This window comes from Felis catus, chromosome D1, assembly GCF_018350175.1.
Source record: "Felis catus isolate Fca126 chromosome D1, F.catus_Fca126_mat1.0, whole genome shotgun sequence".
Taxonomy (NCBI): domain Eukaryota; kingdom Metazoa; phylum Chordata; class Mammalia; order Carnivora; family Felidae; genus Felis; species Felis catus.
Genome location: NC_058377.1, coordinates 102,464,172 through 102,488,327, shown reverse-complemented (window position 1 = coordinate 102,488,327; position 24,156 = coordinate 102,464,172). Strand labels below are relative to the sequence as shown.

The 24,156-nt window shown below is 44.4% G+C and overlaps 1 long non-coding RNA gene across 1 annotated transcript; it reads right to left on the bottom strand.

Annotated features, from left to right (window-relative positions):
* Nucleotides 1–1,384: 1,384 nt before the first annotated feature.
* Nucleotides 1,385–24,138, bottom strand: LOC111556684. The gene is made up of 3 exons (XR_002736369.2): nucleotides 23,696–24,138; nucleotides 20,970–21,116; nucleotides 1,385–1,523 (listed from the first exon to the last, which is right to left on the bottom strand). It is a non-coding gene; the product is annotated as an uncharacterized LOC111556684 (long non-coding RNA).
* Between the last annotated feature and the right edge of the window lie 18 nt (nucleotides 24,139–24,156).

The window sequence follows — 24,156 nt, the reverse complement described above, 5'->3', positions numbered from 1 at the left end:
AGAGAGAGAGAGAGAGAGCACGCAGGGGAGGGGCAGAGAGAGAGGGAGACACAGAATTCAAAGCAGGTTCCAGGTTCTGAGCTGTCAGCACAGAGCCCGACGCGGGGCTCAAACCCACAAACCGCGAGATCGTGAACTGTGTGAAAGTCAGACACCCAACTGACTGAGCCACGCAGGTGCCCCTGTTTTTATCTTATTTTAGTTTTCCTTCCCTTCCCCTATGTTCATGTGCTGTGTTTCTTAGTTTCCACATGTGAGTGAAATCATACAATATTTGTCTTTCTCTGATATATATATATATATGTGTATATATATATGTGTGTATATATATACACACATATATATATGTGTGTATATATATGTATATATATGTATATATATATATACACACATATATATATATGTGTGTGTATATATGCATATATATATGTGTGTGTGTGTATACATATATATATATATATCCCACATCTTCTTTATCCATTCATCAGTTGATTGACATTTGGGCTCTTCCTAAAATTTGGCTATTGTTGATAGTGCTGCTATAAACATTGGGGTGCATGTGCCCCTTTGAATGAACATTTTTGCATCCTTTGAATAAATACCTAATAGTACTTGGGGCACCTAGATACTTCGGCTCAGGTCATGATCTCGTGGCCCATGGGTTTCAGCCCCGCATCAGGCTCTGTGCTGACAGCTGGGAGACTGAAGCCTGCCTCGGAATCTGTGACTCCTCTCTCTCTGCCCCTCCTTTGCTCATGCTCTGTCTCTCTCTGTCTCTCAAAAAATGAATAAACATTAAAATACATACATACATACATACATACATACATAGTACAATTGCTGTGTTATAGGGTAGTACTGTTTTTAATTTTTTGACGAACCTCCATACTGTTTTCTAGAGTGATCTTTCTTTAAAAGAATGGAATTTATTTATTTGTTTATTAAATGTTTATTTATTTTTGAGAGAGAGAGAGAGAGAGAGAGAGAGAGAGAGAGAGAGCACGCGAGTGCACCCAAGTGGGGGAGGGGCAGAGAGAGGGGGACCAAGGATCCCAAGGCAGCTCGGTGCTGACAGCAGGAAGCCTGATGCAGGGCTCAAACCCATGAACCCTGAGATCATGACCTGAGCTGAAGTCCAGTGGTCAACCACTGAACCCTGCAGGTGCCCCTAAGATTTTATTTTGAACGGGTCAGCCTGGGTGGCTCAGTAGGTTGAGAGTCTGGCTCTTGATTTAGACTCCAGTCATGATCTTGCAGTGCATGGGGTCAAGCCCCACATCAGGCTCTGTGCTGACACTGCGGAGCCTGCTTGGGATTCTGTCTTTCCCTCTGTCTCTGCCTCTCCCCTACTTGTGCTATAAACAAACAAACAAACATTTTTTTAATTAAAAAGAAAGACTTTATTTTTAAGTAATCTCTACACCCAGTGTGGGGCTTGAACATACAATCCAGAGATCAAGAGTCACATGCTCTACCCACTGAGAGAGCCAGGCTCCCCTGGATGATTCCACTTCATGAGATATCTAAAAAAGATGAATTCAAAAAATCAGAATTTAAAATGGTAGTTACCAGGGTTTGGGGGATGGGGAATTGTTAGGAGGCATACAGTTTCAGTTAAGTAAGATAAGTTAGCTCTGGAGACCTACTGTACAATATTGTACTTATAGTCCAAAATAATGTGCACTTAACATTTATTAAGAGGATAGGTCTCATGTTAAGTGTTCTTACCACACACAAATAATAATAATAATAATAATAATAATAATAAGTGAATAAAATAAAGAGCCTCTTTTCTTCACCTTCCCTTCAGACTTCTATAGGAGGCAGGTGGAAATGAGAAACAAAGACAGGAATTAGATCCAAACTGTTCAGACACAAATACCCCCAACCCCCGACCCCAGACCCACAACCTATTTGAAGCTCCTGGAAGGCCTTTTCCAGGTGGAACGGAAACATTTGAGGACTCCATGTGGGTGTTCTATATGGGCTAATTTCTTTCTTTCTAAGGACCTTTTATATTATTCTTTCAGTTATTACTGAATGTCATATATGTGCTTTGTAAAAATTTTCAAACAATCCAGACATGTATAAATGAAAAGTTGTTCCAGAAACCACTGCTGGTAATAGTTCCAAATGTGTAATTCCAGACTCTCCTCTCTAAAAAATACTATATATATATATTGGGGTGCCTGGGTGGCTCAGTCAGTTAAGTGTCTGACTTCACCTCAGGTCATAATCTCACAATTCACGAGTTTGAGCCCTGCACCAGGTTCTGTGTAGACCGCTCGGAGCCTGGAGGCTGCTTTGGATTCTGTGTCTCCCTCTCTCTCTGTCCCTCCTCTGCTTGTGCTGTCTCTGTCTCTGTCTCTCTCTCTCAAAAAGAAATAAAACATAAAAAAATTTTAAAAAATACTATATCTAGTATATATATATATATATATATATATATATATTATTTTATATAGTATATAGTATATATCTGACGCACATAATGATTACTTCTCCATGATTTCTTACTCAGTTAAATGTCATGGGCTTTGTTCCATACTTTATAGGCACCTCTAACGGCTGCGTGGTATTTCATTGTATGGATGTATCACACGCTATTTTTTGGATCTCACACTGAGACACAAATGGGTTGATTCCCATGTTGGTTCCAGAAAGCTCTCTCTTGCCTGCCCACATTTACACTTGTTACTCAGCAGCTTAACTAGTCTCTCTGCCAAATTTCTGTCTCTAGCCTTTGACTCTAGCTCGAGGTTTGGACGATCTGCTCAGCTGTGATTCTGGTCCCCTTCCAGTTGGGATTTCTCGTTTTGACCTGCTGCTTCTACTTTCACGCGCTGCTCCCAAGTGCGCCCCCAGTCCCAGGGAAGCCAACCAGCCTTACCCAGCCCTCATGTGTTTAAGTGTGGCAGAGGCTAGGAGCCGACACTCTAGCCCTGCCTAAGTTGAGCATGGAGCCCATCTGGGGGAGCCTGGGTGGCCCAGTCGGTTAAGCATCTGACTCTTGATTTCGGCTCAGGTCATGATCGCTCAATCTCACAGCGTGTTGGGCTCAGCACAGAGTGCAGAGCCTGCTTGGGATTCTCTCTCTCTCTGCCTCTGCCCCACTCACATTCTTTCTCTTTTTCAAAATAAATAAACATTAAAAAAAAAAACTGTTCGGGGCGCCTGGGTGGCGCAGTCGGTTAAGCGTCCGACTTCAGCCAGGTCACGATCTCGCGGTCCGTGAGTTCGAGCCCCGCGTCGGGCTCTGAGCTGATGGCTCAGAGCCTGGAGCCTGTTTCCGATTCTGTGTCTCCCTCTCTCTCTGCCCCTCGCCCGTTCATGCTCTGTCTCTCTCTGTCCCAAAAATAAATAAACGTTTAAAAAAAAAAAAAAAAAAAAAACTGTTCTGGATGGGGTGCCTGGGTGGCTCAGTCAGTTGAGCATCTGACCCTTGATTTTCACTCAGGTCATGCTCCCAGGGCTGTGGGATCGAGCCTTGCATCAGGCTCCACACTCAGCATGGATCCTGTTTAAGATTCTCTCTCTCTCTCTCTCTCTCTCTCCCTCCCTCCCTCCCTCCCTCCCTCCCTCTGCACCTCCCTGTTTATGCTCTCTCTCTCTTAAAATAATAAAATAAAATAAAATAAAATAAAATAAAATAAAATAAAATAAAATAAACAAAAAAATGTTCTGGGGCGTCTGGCTGACTCAGTAGAGCATGCCAATCTTGATCTCAGGGTTGTGAGTGCAAGTCCCACATTGGGTGTAAAGCTTACTTAAAAATAAACATACAAAGAAACAAACAAATAAAAACTGTCCTTTGCTTCAGCCTCTACAATGCAATTACCATTGCCCTACCAGCCACGTAAATATCTCATCGTCCAAATTTGTATCTGCCACGAATGGTAACTTTTTTCAGATAGAAGAGTGTCATGTGTGACGAGATGCAGTGCAGAGAGGGGGAAGGGCCATGTGCTACTGAGTCACAAACACTTGGATTTAAGTCCTGCTGCTCTAGTCACTAACTATCCAAGGGAACTTAATAGTTCCAAGCCTTACATGGGAGTGGTACTATCTCTTCCACAGGGTCTTTTTTTTTTTTTTAATGTTTATTCACTTTTGAGAGAGAGACCGTGGGAGAGAGGCAGAGAGAGAGGGGGACAGAGGATCTGAGGCAGGTTCCTCACTGACAGCAGAGAGCCTGATGCCGGGCCTGAACTCATGAACTTCTGAGCTGAAGTCGGATGCTTAACTGACTGAGCCACCCAGGTGCCCCCAGAGGGTCATTTTGAGGATGAAGTAAGACAGGTTTGAAAAGCATCTCAAAGGTGTTTGAAATAGCCGTTGTGATTAGATCCTTACTAACAGCTTTTGAGTGGGGATGATTGATTTTCCATAATTCTCCAGAAAAAGCACTGTTTTTCTTTCCCATTAGAATGGTCATAAACCGGTTGGTCATGGATGGAATTTTACATGAAGGGTGGGTTTGTTTCTTGAACAGACGATGCCTGTGGATATCAAATTGTGAGTTTATAAGTTTTGTTATTTGGTAGACCACATCCCTCGACTTTTCTCTTTTTCAAAAATGTCTTTGTTCTTGATTCATGCCTTTTTTTAAAGAGTGTGTAAGTGGAGGAGAGAGGCAGGGAGAGAGAGAGTCCCAAGCAGGCTCCAGGCTCAGTGTGGAGCTCAACTCAGGGCTTGATCTCATGACCCTGGGATCATGACCTGAGCCAAAATCAAGAGTTGGACGCTCAAACGTCAAGTTGTATTACACAGCTGTAATCATCAAGACAGTATGGTACTGGCACAAGAACAGACACTCAGATCAATGGAACAGAATAGAGAATCCAGAAATGGACCTACAAACATATGGCCAACTAATCTTTGATAAAGCAGGAAGCCCATGATACTTAACTGAGTAAGAAATCATGGAGAAGTAATCATCATGTGTGTGGGATATATACGATATAATACATAAAATAATACATATATTATTATCCCTCTGGTTTTGTATATACATATATATGTATATATAATATGTATATATATATAATATGTATAAAATGTGTGTGTATGTGTGTGTGTATATATATATATATATATATATATATATATATATATATATATGTATATCCTTGAGGAGAAAGCAGACAAAAACCTCTTTGATCTTGGCCACAGCAACTTCTTACTAAACACGTCTCTGGAGGCAGGGGAAACAAAAGCAAAAATGAACTACTGTGACATCAAAATAAAAACTTTCTGCACAGCTAAGGAAACAATCAGCAAAACTAAAAGGCAACCGACAGAATGGGAGAAGATATTTGCAAATGACATATCAGATAAAGGGTTAGTATCCAAAATCTATAAAGAACGTATCAAACTCAACACCCAAAAAACAAAGAATCCAGTGAAGAAATGGCCAAAAGACATGAATAAACACTTCTCCAAAGAAGACATCCAGATGGCCAACTGACACATGAAAAAGTGCTCCACATCACTCATCATCAGGGAAATACAAATCAAAACCACCATGAGATACCACCTTACAGCTGTCAGAATGGCTAACATGAACAACTCAGGCAACGACAGATGTTGGCGAGGATTCAGAGAAAGAGGATCTCTTTTGCATTGTTGGAGGGAATGCAAGCTGGTGCAGCTACTCTGGAAAACAGGATGGAGGTTCCTCAAAAAACTAAAAATAGAACTGCCCTACAACCCAGCAATGGCACTACTAGGTATTTATTCACAGGATACAGGGGTGCTGTTTCAAAGGGACACATGCACCCCATGTTTATAGCAGCACTATCAACAATAACCAAAGTATGGAAAGAGCCCAGATAGAAATTGATGGAAAGAGTCCATCGATGGATGAAGGGATAAAGAAGATGTGGTATACACACACACACACACACACACACACACACACACACACACAATGGAGTATTACTCGGCAATCAAAAAGAATGAAATCTTGCCATTTGCAACTACGTGGATGCAACTAGAGGGTGTTATGCTAAGCGAAATCAGTCAGAGAAAGATAAATATATGACTTCACTCATATGAGGACCTTAAGACACAGAACAGATGAACACAAGGGAGGGGAAGCAAAAATAATATAAAAACAGGGAGGGGGACAAAACATAAGAGACTCCTAAATATGGAGAACAAACAGAGGATTACTGGAGGGGTTGTGGGAGGGGGGATGGGCTAAATGGGTAAAGAGGCATTAAGGAATCTACTCCTGAAATCACTGTTGCACTATATGCTAACTTGGATGTAAAGTAAAAAAATAAAGTTAAAAAAAAAAAAGTCGGACAGTCAACTGACTGAGCCGCCCAGGTGTCCCTGATTCCTGCATTTCAATATATATTTTGGAATCAACTTGTCCATTTCCACAAAATAAAACAAACAAAAAAACCTGTAGGGATTTTGACCAGTCATTACTTCTGTAGATTATTTGTGGGGCAGAATTGACAACTTTTTCAATTACTCAATATATTTCCAGTCATTTGTGTCTTTGTTTACATCTCTCAGTACAGTTTATAGTTTTCTCTGTAGATGTATCCCACCTGTCTTTGCTCGTTTTCTTCCTAACTACAGGATAAATTTTTTTTAATGTTTTTATTTATTTCTGAGACAGAGAGAGACAGAGCATGAGCAGGGGAGGGGCCGAGAGGGGGGAGACACAGAATCCGAAGCGGGCTCCAGGCTCTGAGCTGTCGGCACAGAGCCCGCCGCAGGGCTCGAACTCACGGACGCGAGATCATGACCTGAGCTTAACCGACTGAGCCACCCAGGCGCCCCAACTACTGGATACATTTTATGCCGTTAAAACACAGTTTATATTTTAGTTCAATCTGTTCCATTAAAAATAATTTTTGTGCCAGGGTGCCTGGTAGCTCCGTTGGTTAAGCACCTGACTTTGGCTCGGGTCATTATCTCACGAGTTGAGTTTGAGCCCCACGTGAGGCGTAGAGTTTAATTAAAAATAAAATTAAAAAAAAAAAGGCTTTCTTTCCACACTTTCAATAAAATCTAAACTCTTTAGTCTGCCTGACTTATGGGACTGGTCCAAGCAGACCCTGCCTTCTTTAACATTTTTTTAATGTTTATTTATTTTTGAGAGAGAGAGAGAGAGAGAGAGAGAGAGAGAGAGAGAGAGAGAGAGGCAGAGAGAGAGGGAGACACAGAATCATAAGCAGGCCCCAGGCTCTGAGCTGTCAGCACAGAGCCCGATGCGGGGCTCGAACCCACAGGCTGCGAGTTCGTGACCTGAGCCCAAGTCGGACGCTCAACCGACTGAGCCACCCAGGCGCCCCGAGAGAGGCCTTTCTGACCACACTATGGTCCCTCTGGTTTCTATCTCTACCGCCGTGCCCCTCTCTCTGGTTTTCGTCGTCACATTTACCACAACAGGGACAATCATTCTGTTTGCTCATTGCTCACTTGATGATTGGTCTTTCCCACCAGATTGTGAACCACATGAGGGCAGGAACCCTGCACATCTTGTTCATCATGTGTTCCCAGCCCATCATTCTGCGCTCACCATGGGGAGACACGTAATAAATGGTTGTTGAATAAATGGATCCATCTTGCCTAAGCTAAAGGTCAGTAGTTCCGAAGGCAGAGACTCCCCACAGGGGCTGGATGAACCACTGAGAGTCTCAAGTGATTGCGTGTGACATCTAGTGACAAAATTGTGTGTGCCTGGGAGAGAAGATGGGTGAATTACGTGGAAATGAACTCAACGCAAGCTCTTCACCCAGTCAGAGGTAGTATGGGATTCCCATCTGTGGGTCCCTAACAATTGCTTCTTTCTGACCCCTCTCCATCCTTCGTCTGGGTAAGTGAAAAGAAAAGACGACCCACAGACAGGAAGAGTGGGTGTGGAGAGAAGCATACCAATTACACACCAGTGTCTCCTGCGGAGGCCGGGGGCTCATGCGGGGCGCTCATGGAGGTGTCCTTGTGGTTTGAAATCCTCGCCTGCCTTGTGAAAGGCTCAGATTCCATTTCTGGCCCACGCAGCTTCCTCTCAGCCCACCAGTTGCCACACAGCAGACACTCGATAGATAACCGTGGAATGATTGAATGACCAAGGTCCTTTGATATTGGCCATCAAGGACACAGATTAAATTGTTCCCCATCCCTTCTAGCAGCTATTTTCTCCTGCACACCCATCCCAACCGTCACTTCTGGCAGCTGCAACCAGGAGACTGGTGGTGCCTGTTACCTCCTCTAAAGAACTGATAAGACTAAGAGAGGAGAGACACAGAGATAGCACATGGGGATGGGGAGGAGGGGAGAGCAAACCCTCCCCCAAATTCTAGAGAAACAGCTGCAGCCAGGAGTCCATTAACAATTCAAGGTCAAGGCATTTTCTTCATCTCCCCCCCACCCCAATATATTCCAGTCCTGTTTTCCTTATGAATGCTAGCCCTGGGTTACTCTCATTTCCGTACTAAAAACACCACTTGATTAAATAGATGGGCATTTAAACATTAAACTTAGTTGCCAACATTTACCTGTGGGATACACAAAAATGGTCTTTTGGTTAAAATTGCAAAATATCACAAATAGAGGGGGCACCTGGCTGGCTCAGTCAATAGCACATGTGACTCTTGGTCTCGGGGTTAAAAGTTCGAGCCCTATGTTAGGTGTAGAGATTACTTAAAAAATAAAATCTTGGGGCGCCTGGGTGGCGCAGTCGGTTAAGCGTCCGACTTCAGCCAGGTCACGATCTCGCGGTCCGTGAGTTCGAGCCCCGCGTCGGGCTCTGGGCTGATGGCTCAGAGCCTGGAGCCTGTTTCTGATTCTGTGTCTCCCTCTCTCTCTGCCCCTCCCCCGTTCATGCTCTGTCTCTCTCTGTCCCAAAAATAAATAAACGTTGAAAAAAAAAAAAAAATTAAAAAAAAAAAAAAATCTTGGGGCGCCTGGGTGGCTCAGTCGGTTGAACGTCTGACTTTGGCTCGGGTCATGATCTCAAGGTTTAAGAGTTAGAGCCCCGCATTGGGCTGTGTGCTGACAGGTCAGAGCCCTTCTGATTCTGAGTCTCCCTCTCTCTCTCCCCCTCCCCGACTCACGCTCTCTCTCTCTCTCTCTCTCTCTCTCTCTCTCTTTCAAAAATAACTAAAAATGTAAAACAAATTTTTTAAATAAAAATAAAAATAAAATCTTAAAGGGCGCCTGGGTGGCTCAGTCAGTTGGGCATCCAACTTCAGTTCGGGTCATGATCTCACGGTTCATGGGTTCAAGCCCCCGTCAGGCTCTGTGCTGACAGTGCAGAGTCTGCTTGGGATTCTCTCTCTCTCTCTCTCTCTCTCTCTCTCTCTCTCTCTGCCCCTCCCCTTCTCTCTTTCTCTCTCAAAATAAATAAATAACTTAAAAATAAAAATAAAATAAAATCTTAAAAAAGAAAATTTCTTTAAAAATATAAAATGTTACTAATAGGGCCGTATGGTCGCTTTCTATCCAAACCAACCATATTCTACCATTGCTTAATTTCATCCCTGGGTCTACCTGCTCGATTTAGGATTCGTTTGGTATTCAAACCCAGCCCAGGCTTTTCATTTACTCGGAAGCTCCCTAGGGGCCTTTCCGGGCCGAGCTTCCCGCTCACACAAGTAGCAAAAGCTCCCAGCTCCCAGATTCTATCCCTATCCGCATTTTCAAAAACTACACTTTCATCTCCCACGGCCGTCCAGAGAGCTGACCCAGAGAGCAGACCCATTGGTAGAGTCGGCTCTCCTGCTAGGCCTCCGGCCTTTCCCCTCAGCCTCTAGTCCAGGAGGCTAAAATGGACGTAAGAGGACAAGACCCTGGGGGAGGGGCGGCCAGGGTCCCTCCTCTGTGTCTCCGAGGCGTCCTCTGATGGGGATGTGGTTACCTGGGTGACAGGAGTCCGGTCCTCAGGCCTTGGCAGGAGCCTCCTAGTCAGAATGCTAATTTACTCTTCTTCAAAGCTCCTGCAATTCTTTATTATTATTATTTTTAACAAGGCGCTGCTGCCTGGATTTCAAGGGACTCTGTCCTTTGTTGGCCTTTCTGAATGGTTTTTAAACAGTGTTCTGATGGAGATGGAACCCTGATCTGAAGATCCGGAGTAGTTTCCTCACAGAGTCCTCTGGGAAGCCGACTCCCCAGGCCGTGGGCTTGGCCAGAGCAGGCTGTGGGGTTAGTCCTGCTGGAGAAGGCCTGAGGCCCGAAGGGTCGTCCCAATCTCAGGAGTGATCTGGAGGAGCCCAGCTGCCTCATCATGAAGTGTCCTGAAGGATCCAGAAGGCTTAGGAATTCCAGTCCTGGCTCTGTGAGGCTTTGTTTTTCTAGACCCCCGTCTTCTTATCTCTAAAATGAAGACCTTTCGGGGTGCCTTGGTGGCTCAGTCACTTAAGCATCAGACTTCGGCTCAGATCATTATCTCACGGTTTGTGAGTTCGAGCCCCGCGTCGGGCTCTGTGCTGACAGCTCAGAGCCTGGAGCCTGCTTCCAGATTCTGTGTCTCCCTCTCTCTCTGCCCCTCACCTGCTTGTGCTGTCTCTCTTTCTCTCTCTCTCCCTCAAAAAATAAACATTAAAAATGAAGAGCTTTTATTTTTGCCACATTCTTACACATCTGTGTACTTTCACATCAGCTCTGAACTGAACTGTGTCCCCCTGCCCCTCACAAGGTTCCTGTGTCGAAGCCCTTACCTCTAATGTGACTGTATCCATAGATGGAGTCTTTAGACTGGTAAAGTTAACGAGGTCACAAGGGTGGGACGTGAATCTAACATGACGGGAGCCTTCTAAGAAGGGGAAGAAAGACACATGTGCACCCCCTCGTCGTGAGGACAAGAAGTCTGTCCGCAGGCCAGGGAGAGGGCTCTCTCCAGAGGTCTACTCTGCCAGCGTGAACTCAGACCTGCAGCCTCTAGAACTGACAGAAAATACATCCCAATTGTTTAAGCCACCCGGTCTGCGGTATTTTGTTACAGCCGCCAGAACCGACTAACATGATATTGTTTAAGACTCATTTGTTTACTTGAATACACTTAAATAAAAAGGAAACTTGACATCTCCTTTGTAATTAGAAAATTGGTAGCACTCACCATAAATAAAATCAATCAGGGCCAACCAGGCACAGAGCCTTGAGCCCAGGATACTTTTAGGGGTCTAGAAAATGCTTTAATGTAAATTTCTTTTAACATCAGAAGGAAAAGGGGCTCCTGGGTGGCTCAGTCAGTTGAGGTCAGGTCATGATCTCACAGTTGGTGGGATTGAACCCTGAGTCATTCATTCTCCAGGCAGATGGCACTGAGCCTGCTTGGGATTCTCTCTCTCCCTCTCTCTCTGACCCTCTCCCCACTCTCTCCAAACAAACAAACAAACAAACAAACAAACAAACAAACAAACTTTAAAATGAGAACAGAAAAGACAATAATGAATCCAGCCTGGATTATATTCTTGTTTATACCAATGCAGTCATAAAATATAATTTTTAAACTCGACCTTCCCTCACTCCCTCCTTTCTTTTCTCTTCCTTCCTTCCTCCCTCCCTCCCCCTTCTTTTCTTCTTTCTTTCTTTCCCTTCTTTCTTTCTTTCCTTTCTTTCTTTCTTTCTTTCTTTCTTTCTTTCTTTCTTTCTTTCTTTCTTTCTTTCTTCCTTCCTTCCTTCCTTCCTTCCTTCCTTCCTTCCTTCCTTCCTTCCTTCCTTCCTTCCTTTCTCTCTCTCTCTCTCTCTCTCTCTCTCTCTCTCTCTCTCTCTCTCTCTCTTTTCCATTTAACGTTAGAAGGTCCCACCAGGGCAAAAGAGCCTAGGGTCCATGAAAGTCAGAGTACAACCCTGGAATGAATGTACCTATAAAAGAAACACAATGAAAACAGAATCAAGTTACTAACTTCTAGCTGATTCTGCCTGCTGAAATTTTCTATACCTCCTTTATGTGCTTCCTTAGACCTTGTTTTGTTTTGTTTTTAAGTTTATTTATTTTTCAGAGAGAGAGAGTGCATAAGCAGGGGAGGGGCAGAGAGAAAGAGAGGGAGACACAGAATCTGAAGCAGGCTCCAGGCTCTGAGCTGTCAGCACAGAGACTGACACAGGGCTTGAATCCATGAACCGTGAGATGATGACCTGAGCTGAAATTGGATGCTTAGCCAACTGAGCCACTTAGGTGCCCTGCTTTTCCACTTTAAAAAAAAAGATTCTTTATTTATTTTGTGTGTGTGTGTGTGTGTGTGTGTGTGTGTGAGAGAGAGAGAGAGAGAGAGAGAGAGAGAGAGAGAGAGAGAGAACGAGTGGTGGAGGGGCAGAAAGAGAGGGAAAGACAGAAAATCCCAAGCAGGCTCTGTGCTGCTGGCACAGAGCCTGAAGTGGGGCTCGAACTCAGGACCCGCGAGATCATGACCTGAGCCCAAACCAAGAATCAGACCCTTGACTGACTCAGCCACCCAAGTGCCCCCCACCCAAGTCCTTCTTTAAAAAGGAGATTAACATGTGTTAGGTCTTTAAAGACCTACTGGCACCAAATTGATACTTTGTCCTGGAGAAATCAGGAAGGATCAGAAGAAATTGAAAAGGAAAAGCTTCCTCGGTCTGTGATTTTTTGTTAGCTTGTACGCCTAAAATTGCTTGACACCCCTCCTGTGGGTTCATCCCGTACTGGGGAGACACTGGATTTGATGATGACAATGATGAAGATGTTGATATTGGTTGTTAGATTCCTGTGGTCCAGGTTTGGTTTGAGTGCTTACTGCATTTCTGGCCCTGGGCTAGAAATTTTCATATTCAAATCTCACATAATCCTCACCAGGACATTGGGAACACGGTATTAATATTTCCATCTTATAGATAACTAAGGCTTAGGGAGGGTGAGTGACTTGCCCAGAATCACTTAGGAAATATCAGAGCTTTAAATCCAGATCTGATTGGCTCTGAATTCCATGCTCTTAATCCCCAGGTTATACTTCCTATTTTTGTCTCCCCCTTTTCCATTGATTTTCTTTACAAACCACATTGTATGGGGTACCTGGGTGGCTCAGTAGGTTAAGCCTTTGACTCTTGATTTCAGCTCAGGTCGTGATCTCACGGTTTGAGTTCGAGCCCCGAGTCTGTCTCCATCTGTCAATGCCTGCTTGAGAGTCTCTCTCCTCTCTGCTTCTTCCCCACTTGTGCTCTCCCCAAAATACATAAATAAAAATAATAAATTAATTAAAAATAAAAAAACCATATTATATTTATTTATTGTTTTGAATGGATAGTTATTCACATATGAAAAATTTTAAATACCCAACAGTGAAAAATAAGTCTCCTTCCCACTCCAAGATACCCAATTTCCCTCATGAAACTGATAACCCACTCATCAGTTTCTTTCTTTTCTATTTTTTTTTTTATTTGAGAGAAAGCATGAGCAGGGGAGGGGCAGAGGGAGAGAGAGAATCCCAAGTAGGTTCTGTGCTGTCAGTGTGGAGCCCAACATGGGGCTCAATCCCATGACCCTGGAATCGTGACCTGAGCAAAATCAAGAGTTGATGCTCAACCCATTAAGCCACCCATGCTCCCATCATCAGTTTCTTAAGCATCCTTCCAGCTTAATCTATAACTATTTATATATTTTTTAATTTTTTAAATGTTTTTATTTATTTTTGAGAGAGAGAAAGAGAGACAGAGCATGAGTGGGGGAGGGGCAGGGAGCGAGAGGGAGACACAGAATCCAAAGCAGGCTCCAGGCCCTGAGCTGTCAGCACAGAACTCAACACGGGGTTTGAACTCATGAGCTGTGAGATCATGACCTGAGCCGAAGTCAGATGTTTAACCGACTGAGCCACCTAGGTGCCCCTGTTTACATTTTTTTTAATGTTTATTTATTTTTGAGAGAGAGCGAGAGAGAGCAGGGGAGGGGCAGAGAGAGAGGGAGACACTGAATCCAAAGCAGACTCCAGGCTCTGAGCTGTCAGCACAGAGCCCAACGTCGGGCTCGAACTCAGGAACTGTGAGATCATGACCTGAGCTGAAGTTGGATGCTTAACCAACTGAGCCACCCAGGCGCCCCTATCTATAACTGTTTAAAGGTAGTTTCTAGAAAAAGGCAAAATCATGACTCATAGAGATATAAAATGGACACATGTTAAAGATTTCATTCTTCTCATTAATCAACGAGGGAACCAGGCAGATATTAGAATCACAGAATCTGAAAACAGACATGTTTATAGATCAAGAGTATTAAAATGAATATGTAAATAAAGACAAAACTGGTTTTTCCATGGGGTGGGGGAAAGGAAGTCAATTAAACCTCTATTGGACAGAAAGAATTTGCAGGTCTCTAAAAATATTTTGCATGCTATCAGCTACTACAACTTATAGAGTTGTATAATTACTCAAAGACTATGAAAGGCGGATAGCTTGGAAAGGGTTTGCTGACTGTAGACACATTTTTTTCCCCTCCCAAACTGGTAACTACTCTGTTAGGTTCTTAAGTATCCTTTCTGGTTACTCTCTAACAAGCAACCATAAATGTATACTCCGTAGTCTTTAAACACAGGTTTGACCCCACACTGCCCACGGTGTCTGAAAAGTATTTTTTCCCAACTCCTTTTCAGGCGATCTCCTACACCCCCGTCAATGACGGAGCTGTCACAAAGGAAGATTCTGCCTTATCGAAGGGTGGAAGGCGACAGTTCTCCACCCTGAAGCCCCTGGAAGCATCCTGAGCCGGGCTGGGCACCATGCCATCTATGTACACATCTGGCTTTGCAAAGACCACAGCTATCAGGAAGCAAGAAAAACCCTGATGCTGGGGGAGAAAGAAGAGTTTGCAGATAGGAATATAGTACTGGGGAGGAGAAAATTTTATTTCACCTTTCAGGATTCTTCTAGTTGGTCATGAGACAGGGGCGCCCGGGTGGCTTAGTCTGCTAAGCATCTGACTCTTGATTTCGGCTCAGGTCATGATCTCTCAGTGTGTGGGATCGAGTCTCGTGTCAGGCAATGCACTGATAGCATGGAGCCTGCTTGGGATTCTCTGTCTCTGCCCCTCCCCTGCTCACTCTCTTTCTCTCTCAAAACAAATAAATATATTAAAAAAAAAATCAATATGCCAAAGAACATACCTTGGGTAGCAAATGTGCTCCCTGCAGTAATAAGTACAAAGGGACTCCACAGTAGGGGTTCCAAGAAAGAATATTTTAAAGATTTTATTTTTAACTAATCTCTACACCCAACGAGAGGCTCAAACTCACAACCCCTGAGATCGAGAGTCACATGCTCCACTGACTGAGCCAGCCAGGTGCCCCTAAGGACAGAGTATTTTAAAATCTAAATGTTATTCATTTTTGAAGAGGTTGGTTGGAGAAAAACTCTCTAAAGGCCTGATATACAAGGGAAACCATTTTAGATTTCTTTCTAAGTCCACGTGACTGTATTTAAACTTTGCTCAAGCCAAAAGACTTATGGCCCGTCACACATGCATTGTACATCTGCTTTGTGAATAAGCACCCTAAAGGAAAACCACCTTGTCCTTGAGATATCGCTCAGTGCTCCTGTCTCCTGTCTTCCTTTAGGACAAAACTCGCGATTCCTGCCTCTACGCTAATTCTATCATCTTTTGAGCCTTTACAAGATGTAAAACGTTTGTAACCCTGTAAAAGCTATTCGTTCTCCAGAACGCTTTCTTCCCTGTGAAGAGCGTGTTTCCCCAGGCAGCTGTCCTAACTTTGGCTCCACTAAAACTTTATTTTCTGCTTTTAGAGATTCTAAAAGGTTGGTTCATTTGCATCGACAAGTAGTTCATTCGTGTTGTTCAAACATTTTAAAGGAAATGAGTTTATGGCGAAAAGGTTTCCGCCTTCTCCACACCCAGTTACTTAGTGACCTTCGCTGGAGATAAGCACAGTATTTTGCATCCTTCCGGAGACGTTGTGCACGTATGGAGGCAAATATTACTTTTCCTTTACCTACACAGATTATAACATACTTTTCACGTTGTACCATATTCCACTTTCTTCCCTTAAAATTTATCTTTAAGAGCCTTCTCTATCAATACACAAACAACTGCCTCATTCTTTTTCTTTGAATTATTTTTCTTTTCTTTGGGGGGGGGGTGCAAGTGGGGGAGAGGGGCAGAAGGAGGGAGAGAGTAGAAATCAAGAGTCAACAGACTGAGCCACCCAGGCGCCCTGCGATTTTATTTTTTAAAGTGATCTCCACATCCAATGTGGGGCTCAAACCCACATCCCTGAGACCCAGAGTTGCATGCTCACTGATTCAGCCAGCCAGTGCCCCTCACATGTTTCAGAACAATTTCTACATCCTTTTCATTGAATTATCTTTTCCCATCTCTTTCCATTTTCTACTAGAATCGTTGAATTTTTATTTATTCATAGGTACTCTTTATACAGGAGGGGAACTAACTGTTTGTCTGGAATAAATTGCAAATGAGTTTCCTAGTGTGGCACTTAGATCTTTCATTTCAAAAATGTTGCCTCATTAGAGGCGCCTGGATGGCTCAGTCGGTTAAACGTCCGACTTTGGCTCAGGTCACGATCTGACGCTCGGTGAGTTTGAGCCCCGCATCAGGCTCTGTGCTGACAGCTCAGACCCTGGAGCCTGCTTCAGATTCTGTGCCTCCCTCTGTCTCTGCCCCTGCCCCACACCGCCCCCCCCCATCTCTCTCTCTCAAAAATAAACTAAAAAGATTTCTTAAATAATAAAATAAAAAAAATTAAAATGTCGTATCATATTGAAAAAACAGGTACAAGCCACACAGAACACATCTGCCAAATTGATTGTTTCTGAGCCACCAGTCTGCCACTTCTATTTTTAGTCATAAGAAAATAGATGAGCAAACAAAGGGAGGGAGGCTGTAAATGGCACTGACCACAGTCCAGCAGCGATGAGCATGGAACCCGCCGCCATGCCCCAGTTCCGGACCAGGGGATGATTCCTGAATACCAGTTACCCCTGATGGCAAAACATCAGTGAAGGGTGATCCATTTGTTGCTATCAAATGGCCCAATTCAGAAAAAATCATGCATGAGGTGAGGCAATCGGAGGAAGCCTGAAAGCCTAGACCAGGCATAGGAATATCTAGGTTCTAATCCATGACCTGAACAAGCCATTTCCCTTGTCTGGGCCTGTTTTCTTACCCATACGGCGAGATGTGACGCAGAGTGAGGTGGTTAGACAACCCTAGATGACCGCAAGGCTCCCTTCCAGCTCTGGTATCTGGGGGACCTGGGGCTAATTTGAATACCCTGGGACAGCTTAATTCTGGGGGCTGTTCCTTGTTAAGAATAAGAACTTATACATGCACATCACTTTGTAAGAATCAAGGCCCTTTAAGTTAAACCACATGAAGCAGACAAGGCAAAATTTCTCTTCATCATCTTTAACAGGAGAAAATGGGGCCTAAGTAGATATGCAGATAAGAAGCAGGAAATCAGCAGTCTGGGGTTAAGTTCCAGCTTGGGGACCACCTGGCTAGCTCAACTGGTGGAGCAGGTGACTCTTAGTCTCAGGGTCATGAGTTCGAGCCCCATGTTGGGTGTAGAGATTACTTAAAAAAAAAAAAGAAAGAAAAGTTGCAACATAGAGACTGAATAGATGTATGGCCTTTGGACAGTGACCTAGCTTCAGTTTCCTTACCTATAAAATGGAACAGATCAGGGGCACCTGGCTGGCTCAGTGTGTAGAGTATCAACTCTTGATCTTAAGGTCATGTGTTCAAGTCCCACACTGGGCATAGAGTCTACTTAAAAATAAATAGGGGAGCCTGGGTGGCTCAGTTGGTTAAGCATCAGATTCTTGATTTTGGTTCAGGTCATGGTCTCATGGTTCTTGAGTTTGAGGCCCAGGTTGGGCGCACTGTGCTGACAGCACAGATTCTCTGTCTCCCCCCTGCCCCCCACCCTCAAATAAATAAACATTTAAAAATAAATAAATAAAGGGAACAGATCAATTATGATAGTGCATGTCAAGCACTTAGCACAATGGCCGTGTTATAAAATGAATGATTATGTCTCCTTTGAATTCCTATGTTGAAGCCTTAACCCTTCTACGTGGCTGTATTTGGAATGGGGCCTTCAAGGAAGTATTAAGATTTAATGAGATCATAAATGTGGGGCCCTGGATGGATTAGTGTCCTTATAAAAAGAGACACCAGAGACCTAGCGCCCTCTGCTCTCCCTGAGCACACACACCAAGAAAAGGCCATATGAGGACTGAGAAGGCAGTCGTCTTGCAAGCCAGGAAGAGAGCTCTCACCAGAAATCAAATCCACTGGAACCTTGACCTTGGCCTTCTAGTCTCCAGTGTGAGAAAATAGATTTCTTTTCTTTTTTTTTAAATGTTTATTTATTTTTGAGAGAGAGAGAGAGAGAGAGAGAGAGAGGGAGGGAGGGGCAGAGAGAGAGGGAGACACGGAATCTGAAGCAGGCTCCAGGCTCCAAGCTGTCAGCACAGAGCCTGATGCGGGGCTTGAACCCATTAACTGTGAGACCATGACCTGAGCTGAAGTCAGACGCTTAACCGACTGAGTCACCCAGGCACCCCAGAAAATAAGTTTCTGTTGTTTAAACCACCCAGCCTGTGGTATTTGTTGTGGCAGCCCGAGCTGGCCAAGACAACCTGGTACATTCAATATACTTCAGTTATTATCGTTGTCATTGTCATCACCAGTACCTCTCTTGCTCAGAGTCCCCCTACCAGTGAGTGAGTGGGTGGCTGAGCCAGGCTGAGGAAGCAGGTTCCTTGGCTTGCAGACTGTCTCCTTGCTCTTGGGCAGCACCCGTCCAGCTCCTCTCCTGGGGCTCTTGCCTTCATGGCTGCCTCTACCCCATGCCCTCCACCTCACCCACAAAGGCAGGACTCCCTGGGGTGCAGCCTGGGAGAGAGGGGTGTGTGTGTGTGTGTGTGTGTGTGTGTGTGTGTGCACGTGTGCATGATTCACCCAGGAGAAGGAGGTGTGTGAGGTGACGGGAAGTGGGAATCTCCTCCTCCATCAAAACCGGGGCACCTGGGTGGCTCATTTGATTGAGTGTCCGACTCTGGATTTCAGCTCACATGCTTCCAGGGTTGTGGGATCGAGTCCCCCGAGTTGGGCTCTGTGCTGACAGCATGGAGCCTGCTTATGACTCACTCTCTCTCTCTCTCTCTCTCTCTCTCTCTCTCTCTCTCTCTCTCTCCCTCCCTCCCTCCCTCCCTCCCCCCCACTTCCTCTGTCCCTCTCCCCCAGCTTATGTGTTATAGCATTTGCACATGCATGCACTCTCTCCCTCTCACTCTCTCTCAAAAAAAAAAAAAAAAAAGCAGGAAATTCTCTTCTGCCCTTGGTCCCCTGAGAACTCCTCTGGGCTGGAGGGAAGGCTAGGGGAGTTTCAGATTAACCCTCCCTGCCCCAGACCAGAACCAGCCCAGGCAGGGGGCCTAGAGGAAAACATCTGCTCCTTCCTAACCCACCCCTCCCCTCATAGATGCCCTGAAGGCTCAAAGAGGCTTCTGAACAACCTGAACTTTGCAATAGGAACAGATAAAGTGTGTTAGTACCTACAAGGTACCCGTCACCTAACAGTCTCACTTTGTTTCTCAACACACAGGCAAGTCTTACAGTTGGCAGAGTTGAGTCTTGAAAAGTCAGGCCTAGAGGCCCTTCTCCTGCAATCTTTTGCCATCCACACAGACGTGTGTCTCTTCTACTGATGGTAAGGACAGAGTCGGCCTCACCCTGCCCCCATCTCATAGTGCCCAACCCAGGGCCTTGCATGGTACATGCTCAATACATTTTGTAGAATGGAGGAATAAATGCCAATGATTAGATCAAAGAAAAGTAAAAAGGGTTCTCCTATTTGGGAAGATAGTGTGACCATTGCTCTAACAAACGCAAACATCTCTGTTCTTCCAACCCAGCACATTTGCTCCTGGGAAGGCACCCGGCATCGTTTTAATATTTATTAACATTATTTTTACTACTATTAACATTGGTTTATTTATTTATTTATTTATTTATTTAATTTAGTTTAAGTAATCTCTACACCCCACGTGGGGCTCAAACTCATGACCCGAGATCAAGAGTTGCATGCTCTTCTAGCTGAGCCCGCCAGGCACCCCATACTATCAGCATTGTTATTTAAATATTACTTATTGTCCAAATATCAACTCATTACTTTTTAAAAACATTTTTTAATGTTTACTTTTGAGAGAGAGAGAGAGAGAGAGAGAGAGAGAGAGAGAGACAAAGTGCGAGTGGGGGAAGGGCAGAGAGACAGGGAGACATAGAATCCGAAACAGGCTCCAGGCTCTGAGTTGTCAGCACAGAGCCCGACGTGGGGCTCGAACTCATGAACCGTGAGATCATGACCTGAGCCGAAGGTGGTTGCTTAACTGACTAAGACACCCAGGTGCCCCTCATTACTCTCTTTTTAAGCTCATTTCTCTTCACATCCACTCTTATTAGCCCTATTTTATAGATGAGGAAATGGAGGCAGAAACAGGGTCAGTAGTTAGCTGAAGCGGGGATTCAAACCTGATTGTTTATATCAGATTGTAATTGTCAAAGTTCTTCACTTCTGTGAACTCAGCCTCACAGTGATCCTGGGAAGCAGGTGTGGGTTTCTATGGCTCATCCAAAGCCATAGGGCACAACCCCAGGATCAAGATGTGGAACTAGAACCCAGGTCTCCTTGGGACTGGCTCTGACACACAAAGGCTTGCACTGTGTGAGGATGTGAAGCCCATGCACCATGTGGGTCTTTCTGCTGTTGGGGGATTAGGATCCATTCCTGAACAGGGAGCCTGGGCTAATTCATGACTGAATTCACCTGGGGGGTGCAGAAATTCTGTAACAGAGAGGAAGAACCAGTGGACAGAAACTTTCATTCCAGAATACGGGACTGTTTCCTATTGCCCAATGCACTGCCTCTGCCCCTTTGCTCATGCTGGTCCCTCTCCTTGGTACACCCTCATCCCACGTTCTCGCTCTAGCTAATGCCTCATACTTTGCAATTTACCTGGATATTTATATCTTCCAGGAAACCCCTGCCCCTCTCTGAAGCTGGATCAAAGGACAGTCCTCCAGGCTCCCACAGCACCTGATGATTCCTTACATCTTTATGCTTTCCACTGTGTATTAAAAGGGGCTGCATTCTTCCATGTTCCTGGAGAGGAAGAACAAATATTGTTAAAATGTTGATACTACCCAAAGCAATCTACATATTCAATGCAATCCCTATCAAAATAACACCAGCATTCTTCACAGAGCTAGAACAAATAATCCTAAAATTTGTATGGAACCAGAAAAGACCCCAAATAGCCAAAGCAAGCTTGAAAAAGGAAACCAAAGCAGGAGGCCTCACAATCCCAGACTTCAAGCTATACTACAAAGCTGTAATCATCAAGACAGTATGGTACTGGCACAAGAACAGACACTCAGATCAATGGAACAGAATAGAGAACCCAGAAATGGATCCACAAATGTATGGCCAACTAATAATCTTTGACAAAGCAGAAAAGAATATCCAATGGAATAAAGTCAGTCTCTTCAGCAAGGGGTGCTGGGAAAACTGGACAGCGACATGCAGAAGAATGAACCTGGACCAGTTTCTTACACCATATACAAAAATAAATTCAAAATGGATAAAAGACCTAAATGTAAGGCGGGAAGCTATCAAAATCCTCGAGGAGAAAGCAGGCAAAAACCTCTTTGATTTTGGCTGCAGCAACTTCTTACTAAACACATCTCTGGAGGCAAGGGAAACAAAAGCAAAAATGAACTACTGGGACCTTATCAAAACAAAAACCTTCTGCACAGCTAAGGAAACAATCAGCAAAACTAAAAGGCAACCGACAGAATGGGAGAAGATATTTGCAAATGACATATCAGATAAAGGGTTAGTATCCAAAATCTATAAAGAACGTATCAAACTCAACACCCAAAAAACAAAGAATCCAGTGAAGAAATGGCCAAAAGACATGAATAGACACTTCTCCAAAGAAGACATCCAGGTGGCCAACTGACACATGAAAAAATGCTCAACTTCACTCATCATCAGGGAAAGACAAGTCAAAACCACCATGAGATACCACCTCACACCTTTCAGAATGGCTAACATGAACAGGCAACAATAGATGTTGGTGAGGATGTGGAGAAAGAGGATCTCTTTTGCATTGTTGGCGGGAATGCAAGCTGGTGCAGCCACTCTGGAAAACAGGATGGAGGTTCCTCAAAAAACTAAAAGTAGAACTACCCTATGAGCCAGCAATTGCACTACTAGGTATTTATCCAAGGGATACAAGGGTGCTGTTTCGAAGGGACACATGCACCCCCATGTTTTTAGCAGCACTATCAACAACAGCCAAAGTATGGAAAGAGCCCAAGTGTCCATCAATGGATGAATGGATAAAGAAGATGTGGTACACACACACACACACACACACACACACACACACACACACACTGGAGTATTCCTCGGCAATCAAAAAGAATGAAATCTTGCCATTTGCAACTACATGGATGGAACTGGAGGGTATTATGCTAAGTGAAATTAGTCAGAGAAAGACAAAAATCATATGACTTCACCCATATGAGGACTTTAAGAGACAAAACAGATGAACAGAAGGGAAGGGAAACAAAAATAATATAAAAACAGGGGCGCCTGGGTGGCTCAGTCGTTTGAGCGTCCGACTTCAGCTCAGGTCACGATCTCGCAGTCCGTGAGTTCAAGCCCCGTGTCAGGCTCTGGGCTGATGGCTCAGAGCCTGGAGCCTGTTTCCGATTCTGTGTCTCCCTCTCTCTCTGCCCCTCCCCCATTTATGCTCTATCTCTCTCTCTGTCTCAAAAATAAATGTTAAAAAAATTTAATTAAAAAAATAATATAAAAACAGGGAGGGGGACAAAACAGAAGAGACTCTTAAATATGAAGAACAAACAGAAGGTTACTAGAGGGGTTTTGGGAGGGGGGATGGGCTAAATGGGTAAGGGGCACTAAGGAATCTACTCCTGAAATCATTGTTGCACTATATACTAATTTGGATGTAAATTTTAAAAAATAAAAAACAAAATTAGAATAAATTAAAATAAATAAATAAAAGGGGCTGCATTCTTTCTCTCTAAATAGCCTGAGAGCTCCTCAAGGGCAGGAACCCCACTCTTTGAAGATTTTATTTGTATTTATTTTATTTTAGAGAGAGAGCAGGGGAGAGGGGCAGAGGGAGAGAATCTTAAGCATGCTCCACGCTCAACATGGAGAACAATACGGGGCAGGATCCCATGACCCTGGGATCCTCACTTGAGCTGAAATCAAGAGTGGGAGCTCAACTGACTGAGCCACCCAGGCGCCCCTTAAGATTTTGTTTCTAAGTAATCTCTATACCCAACATGGGGCTTGAACTCACAACTCCAGGATCAAGAGTCACATGCTTCATGGGCAGAGCCAGCCAGGCGGCCCAAGGACCTCACTTTCTCATCAGGGTATCCCCTGAAGGCTGTGCCTGGCACTCAGTAGTAAATGCTTATTAACAAAGATGAATGACCAGGGGTGGGTTCAAATACTTTTGTATTTGGAGGAAACTGAAACATCTTCCAGTTTCCTATTCATTTCTGGCACATAGAAGATGCCCGGTTAGTTTCTTGAATTGAATTAAACAGAATTAATCATTCTGCAAATACATCCCGCGTCTGAGCGGAGAAGTTACTTGGTGCTAACAGATTTGGATAAAAACCATGTGGGATACAGACCTCAGAACTCGAAATATGTGCTCAAAATACGCCGATTTCCTTCCTCATTTGGACTTTTGAAAAAAGTCGGTGGGCGTGAGGAATAGGTCCTCCTCCCAAGCAGTCCAAATTTACTAGGTGATTCTTCTCCAGATGCTGCTCCGTGCTTGAGGGCTGCTATTTCACGGTGGCCTCAGCCTCCGGCTAAGGAAAGGGTGTCTGCCCTGGCACCTAGGGGTGGAGACCCCAGGAGGAAGGGGGGGAGGGCCCGTTTGTCAAGGACCGGTGGTAGTATAGGGAGGCCGAGCGGCCTCCTACTGGAGGCTCGCTCTTGAAGTCCATCTTAGGGCTCCCTCCACCGAACTGTTCCCCAAAGCAGCATAGAGTAGGCCCTCACTAAACATTAAACCTAATCAAGGGCCAAACGAATGGTGAACGGAACCCCAACAGCGCGAGGACTGGGTCCGCCAGCGCCCCCTTGC